This window comes from Lonchura striata, chromosome 3 (genome assembly GCF_046129695.1).
Source record: "Lonchura striata isolate bLonStr1 chromosome 3, bLonStr1.mat, whole genome shotgun sequence".
Taxonomy (NCBI): domain Eukaryota; kingdom Metazoa; phylum Chordata; class Aves; order Passeriformes; family Estrildidae; genus Lonchura; species Lonchura striata.
Window position 1 is genome coordinate 104,240,087 of NC_134605.1, and position 6,956 is coordinate 104,247,042.

The following is a 6,956-nucleotide window of genomic DNA, read 5'->3' on the forward strand; positions in this document are numbered from 1 at the left end:
TTTTTATTGAGATTTCCAGGAGAGACGCCGTTGCCTGCGACCTACTCCCAGCTTTTAGAGCTGTGGCCGAATTGTTCGTTCCTCGAGAGCCGGTCCCGGCCATGTGGCCGGCCCGCGCGGCTGCTGACGGCGGCGCCGCGATCCCCTTCCGCCCCGCCCCTCCCCCTCCCGCCGCGGCCCCGGCCGCAACCGCCGCGGCCGCCCCCCTGAGTGACGCGGTTCCCGCCGCCCCGGCCCCTGCGACCCCCCATCCAACCCCCGCGCCGCGCCGCCGGGCGCCGGCCCCCGCGGCCGCTTCCACCCCTGCCGCTTCCGCCGCGACCGCGACCCCACCCCCAACCGCCGCGGCTGCGCCGGCCCCCGCGACCACCCCCCGCACCCCCCCGATCCCCGCGCCGCGCCGCCTGCCGCCGGGCTCGGCGGCCCCCGCCGCGGCCGCTCCCGCCCCTCCCACCTCCGCCGCGACCTCACCCCCCACCGCCGCGATCAGCCCCGGCCCCGCCCCACCCCCCGCGGCCGCCGCTCCTGTCCCGGCCCCCGCGGCCGCCCCGCCCCCCCTACTGGCCGCGGGGCTCGTGCCCGCCCCGGCTCCCCCCGAAACCCCCCTAGCAGCGGCTGTTGCTACTTTCGTTGGCTCCTTACAAAGCGCCTTCGCCGCGTTTCTACAAACGCTCGATCCGGCGATCACCGCCGCCGCTGCCTTGCCGCCGCTGCCCGCGCCGGGAGGGCGCTTGGCCACGCCCCCAATCCCGGACGTGCGACAGGAAGCACCGGGAAGCCCGGTGCGCCCACCCCAGCCCGAGCCCCGGCCGTGGGGGGACACCCCGGGTCCCCGCGCCGCGACCCCGCCACCCCCCGCCCCCCGCAAACCCCCCCGCGGAACGTGCCCATCGTCAGCATGCTCCGGCGGGGCGGCAGACGCGGCCGCCATCTTGGTTCGGCCGGCGGACCACGTGGTGCGCCCCGCGCATGCGCAGTTCGCGGTGCCCCCGGTCCGGCCGGTCCCCGTCGCCTCTGCCGCGCCGCCTGCCACTCCCGCCGCGCCCCGTGCCGAGACCCCACCACCCCCCGCCTCCCGGCAAACCCCCCGCGGTGCGGGCCCAACATCAGACGGCTCCGGCGGGGCGGCAGACGCGGCCGCCATCTTGGTTCGGCCGGCGGACCACGTGGTGCGCCCCGCGAATGCGCGGTTCGCGGTGTCCCCGGTCCGGCCAGTTCCTGCCGCCTCTGCCGCGCCGCCGACGGAGCCCGCCGCTCCCCCCGCGCCCCGTGCCGCGGTCTGCGATCAGCCAGAACCCCCAAGCTCAGCGGCGGCGCCGGCAGAACCCCCGGAGCCGCCAGAAGGAGCCCCACCGCCGACGCCGGGGACCACCGAGTCGCTTCCGGGTTTGCCGTTAAAGCCCTCCGTGCCGGGTGCCCGCCCGGAACTCCGGCCAGCCGTGCAACAAGTAATTCTCGTCACCCCACCGCCGCCCCTGCAGCCCCTGGATGCCCCCACTTCCTCTCCTAGGCTGCATCCACATTCCACAGCTGCAGCTTCAGCTTGGAGAGATCCCTCTGCATCCTCAGGTTTCTCCCATGAGCCTTTGCTGACAGTCTCCACTCCTGCCCCTCTGCCCCAGCTGTTGGCAGCTGCAGCTGACTTACAGCTTAGCATGCAGCCAGGGAAAGAGGAACAGCACCTGGCAGCTGCTTTGACGAGTACAGGATCCACGGAGAACTGTGCTAGCCCTACCAGTACCACCCCTGCTGCCTCAGTTTCCCAGGATGCTCAGGGGATCATCGATGGCCTCCAACTGATGGACAGGCATATATCCAAGCCTCATAGTCCCAGAGAGTGGACAGCTGTCCCATCTCTGGACAAGAGAGAATTCCTAGTAGCGGCAGGAGATAGTTGCTTACCTTTCTCCTATGGTTACCAGCTGTTGGGTGGTACCATAGAAAAGACATCTAAAGCCCTAGAAAGCACCTTATTAAAACAGAAAAGGGGAATATATAAGGCCACACCCCAAAATAGCTTCAGCAAAGCCCCATACGCATACAATTTTTCAAATTGCTGTATAGGACAGCCTGACATGCCCATTTACAGACACTTTCTGAACAACAAAAAAGTAAAACTAAAAGTCTTGATCAAGACCTCAGTCACAGGACAAACAGAAAGCCCATGCAACCTCGTAACATGGGAGAGAGGGTTTGCTTGTGTCTCTACAGGTGAAGGACTCAGATGGATCCCGGCAAAGAATGTAAAGCCTTACCATACACCGAAATCTGGCAGTGCCCTCACCAGTGGCAATGACTTTGCAGGTGCAAACCAAGAAGCAGGCGCTCAGATTTGAACTGTGCTAAGACAAGATGAAAACTACCTGCCAGAAACAATTCAAGACTATGGACATTTATTTCCACATGCATGTTAATTTTGTACCCTTGTTGTTACATTTGTTCTCTTATTTCAAATTTTTGTATTGAGATTTCACCTATAGGTTAACCAAAGACAAATGCCTGGGTAACTCTGGCCAAGACTGCAAGCTCTGATACCATATCTCTAACTGATACAAAGCTCTAATAGACTTTTTCAACCTAGTCAATTATAGAACCTTCCCCAAAAGGTTTTTATAACACTACCTCAGTTAAATTCTTCCATTAGACTAAAGTATTCAAATGGTTAAAATGCTCAATCAGTAAAGAAATAAACGCCACCTTGATTACAATTAATAATCTAGCTAAACAGTTTATCTGGAGGTTTGAGCTCTGCATCTTGGCTGAAGGAACTCTGTAGAGTAAGCTTGATTGTTTTAAGAGTAATAAGTATAGTTTCAGTACCAATATGTTATATACCCCAAGTTGTGCAAAAATAGTAATTAAGTCTGTATTTACCTTTTCAAAAGTTTAACGAAAAGGGGCAATTGTTGCAGAGGATAGATAGATACGATTGTTATTTTAGCTAGCCGGATGTCACTTCTACCCTTGGATGAATCATGGAGTGAAATGGACTCTTCCATCCCACCCCGCAAGAGATTGTGGTTCATCCCGCACCTCTGTACCTGCCCCTAAAACAGAGTCTGTAACCCCATTGGCCCATGCCTTGTCCCAGCCCACCTAGGAACCCCTGAAAAGGGGGCTCCGAGCGGCCATCCGGCCTCTTGGACTTCCTCCCTCTCTTGGACTCCCTTCCTCCCTGGGGCTTCCCCTCTCCTAAACCCTCCGTTTCTCTCTCCCCTCCCCCGTCCTCCTAAGCCCAGCCACGTGCTATGCCTGAGAGCACGAGGCTTGGGCATCCCTGAATTCTCCAATAAACCTCTTCCCCCAAGAGCAAGCTTCAGAGATCTCTGCTTCCCTCCACCCCCAACCGTGCAAGAGGAGCCTACTCATCCCTCAAGGCTCCAATGTATATATAAATGTATAATAAAAAAGACAAACCACCTCCCAAGAACAATAAACAGTTCAAAGACTTGTGTTCTCAGGCAGCTGCTATCAAACATTAACTGCACTATTTGAGCAGGAAGAGCAGACTCAACCAGCACTTTCAAGAGCATTTGTAAACTCTCTTTTCTTCCAGTAGGACACTAGTGGCAATAATAATAATAATAATAAAGCCACATTTTCAGTCTGAACAAAAGACAGGTAATATTGCTCCAAAACAAACACATTCATATTTTTCTCTGTGCCACCCTGAGAACAATAAAACTCCTAGAAGTTCTTGAACTGTTGCACTGTGCTATGAAGTCTGAACACTCAACTATTGCATCAAGTTATTCATAAAGGCAACTCTAGGCCAGGATGTACAGAATGAGAGATGACAGCAGGGCTGTGTGCTGCATGTGGCTGCACGTACAGTCCTGCTCTCTATGTGCCAGTTCCTGAAGGGCTGGCCAGGCCCTGGTGCCCATTCAGAGGTGGGATTTGAAGGCCTCTGACTATGACTGAGATGACATCTGATTGCCAGCAAAGTCAGCTTTTCAGATCTTCTCCAGGTATGGACAGACACGCACTTAGGTAGGCCATCTGCTCCCTTGTTTAGATACATGCCAACTCTTTCTTTTTTTTTGCTTTATTTTGAGAGGCTGTAGTCTGGCTGGGGGAGGGTTGTTAAAATACAACAATGCTCTTTAATGGCCTTTTGAAATTATTTCAGCCTCAATTCCAATGGGTTTGATTTTGTCCTGCACAGACATCCTAAGTTTCAACACTTTTAAGCTTTCCTCAGCTAAGGTTTTGTGTGAGGCAGTCTGTGTGTGTCTTTAGAATAACAAACTCTTGATTCCTTGTGGTCACACACTGGCACCCAGCACATCCCCCAAGCACAGCAGCAGCTCATGAACAGCATGTGCTCATGCCTGGGGAGCATCTCCAGAGAAGCAGCCCCTTGCTCTCAGCACGTACTGCTTCCAAATCTGAGGGGTGCCAGAAAAGAGAGGTGTCTTATGCCTAGCCTGCATTTCTCAGCTCCTGCTGAGTTTCTGCTGGCACTCAAACCTCTCCTTTCAGGAGATGCAACCTGGTTTGCCACATGAAGGAAACAGCTGTCCAGTCTCCTAAGGCACAGGTTCTCAGGCTTTCTTTAGAGGGAGAAATGCACTGGTGGCATCAGCCTAAGCTTCTTCCAGGCTGCCCCACTCCTTTCCTCAATGTCTCTGCCCTCACCTCAGTCACCTGCAGCAGCCCCAGCTCTGTGTGCAGGAGGAATCCAGCTGGCTCCTGCCTATGATTTCCAGAGGTAGGGTAGGTGAGATAGGTTTTGGTGGTGGATTTTTTGAGGTTTGGGGGTTTGTGATTGTTTTTCTCTGCACATTATTTTCAAATGCATTGCATATCAGAGGAGTACCACAGTTTGGGGACCCCTGGCCTTGTGGCACATGTTAAGCATACCACTCTCTACCACACAGGTTCTCAGGGGCCAGGAATGCTTTGATGGTTGGCTCAGACAAGTAAGGGTTTATGCTGAGGACATTTTTATATAACAGTGTCACATGGCTTTGGTTAAACTGCAACAGCTGTGCTCTGGGGTCCAGGATCTGTCCAAATCCTAATATTTATTTTTAAATCAAACCTATTTATCCTTTGCTCAAATTTAAAGTAGGATTTTTTACTTTCAAAAGCACTTAATATTTTCTGACTTTTTAAAGTTTAGTAATTTAGTGATTGGCCTCCCCTTGTTCCTATTTTAACTTCTCATTAGCACATAGTTGTGTGTCCATGCAGATGCATACACATAATCACATGTGCATATATATGTGTGTGTGCACAAAGCAGAGTACATGGCTCCAAATCACCTTCTGTTGTCATCTCAAAGAATGCTCTAGAAGGCTGCCCATCTGCTTTTCCATGGTAAAGGAAGAGTAATAAACTAGAGTAAATTTGAAAAACCAAACAAAGCCAACCAATCAACCAAAAAAAAAAAAAAAATCCAAACAACTGGGTAAGAAAGAAGACAGGTTTTTAACTGGTCTCTGTGTTTTTGGCACAGACTATTGGCTGATAGACATCCCACTGGCTCAGGAACATTTTATACTGTCATTTTCCTGAGCATCCAGCTTTTTATTCATTACATTTCAATCTTTCCCCCTCATCATTAATGGAATGATTCTCCAAGTTTTAATTTTTTTTTTTAATATTTGTATCAGCCAATCTTTTTTTTCTTTTTTTCTTGTCCCCATATTATTCTTTTGCCTAAATTGCTCATCCCCATTCCTGGTACTGTCCTTTACCATGACAAGCATGCAGACAGCAACCTGTTAGTCTGTGTTTTCCTGAGCTGGACAAACCAAATACCATCAGTTTACTATGGGAAAAGACTCTGTTCTCCCACATAATGTTTTTCCTCTGTTCCTTCCCAACATGAGTTAATCCTAGACCGTGTAGGTGATGGTAAGCAAAGGGCCCACCAGTTCTTTGTGAAATGATACCCATGATGCCAACAATTCCCTCCGCTTGCTGAAAATATTTGCTGGCTACTACATTCTGTATTATTTTTTCCTTTCTTACAGCTACATCACACTAATTCACCTAGCCCTTTTATTCTCAGGTTAGAGCAGAAATTCCTTTTGTTATCCTCTTCCCATGCCTGACCTTGTCATGTTGAAGTTGACCCTAAATGTTACTTGTCAGAATATTTATTAATGTATCCTTCATACTCTAAACTGCCTAGGGTGCCCAGATTCCCAACAGCAAATATAATTCTGTGTATTTCTTTCTATGTCAAACAGTATTTAGAAAGATGTCCCCAAAATTAGGTCTTTTCTCCCTACCAACTCTCTGACTTGCAGAGCCTGCTGCTCTTTAGCGGACTTCTCATCACTTTACAATTCTTCCACTAATCCCTAGCTTCCTCCTTCTGATTATTTTTTTTTTCTGTGTGGCACTGATAACTTGCTTTAGTGAAGTTCAATTAGAAATATTGCCTTTGACTGAAAAAAACCCTGCAATCAAAAAGCAAGATATCAGATTAGTCAGGCACAATCTACTTTTTGGTGAATCTATTTTGTGCTGCATATGATCATCCTACCTTTTAATTTCTCTATCCATCAGATCCTTTTGTAAGACCCTGCATACTGCTGAGGCTGCACCTTTTCCTTTCCTCTTTCCTTAGTGAAGACACTGCATTTCATTTTCTGCAGTAAAATTGCCGTCCTCTAACTTGACAAACTTATTAAAAATTCTGTCCATCAGGCTTGCAGTTTTATACCTAAAGACTACCCCAGAATGCTAAGTAACAATTTGGTATATTTATAAGCTTGGGAATTTTTTTGTTGCTGTTGCAGCTATCTCAAATGGAGCAAATTTCACCCTGCACCTTCATTCCACTACTCATTTTCATCAATATACACACTAGTCCTGATGAAGACTCAGATAAGGCATTTATGAAATGCCTGACATAGTTTTTCTTCTCAGCACCCCTGTAGAGTGGCTCTCTTTTTTCTCCTGTTCTCTATTTCAATTACAAGATTATACAGCCATTT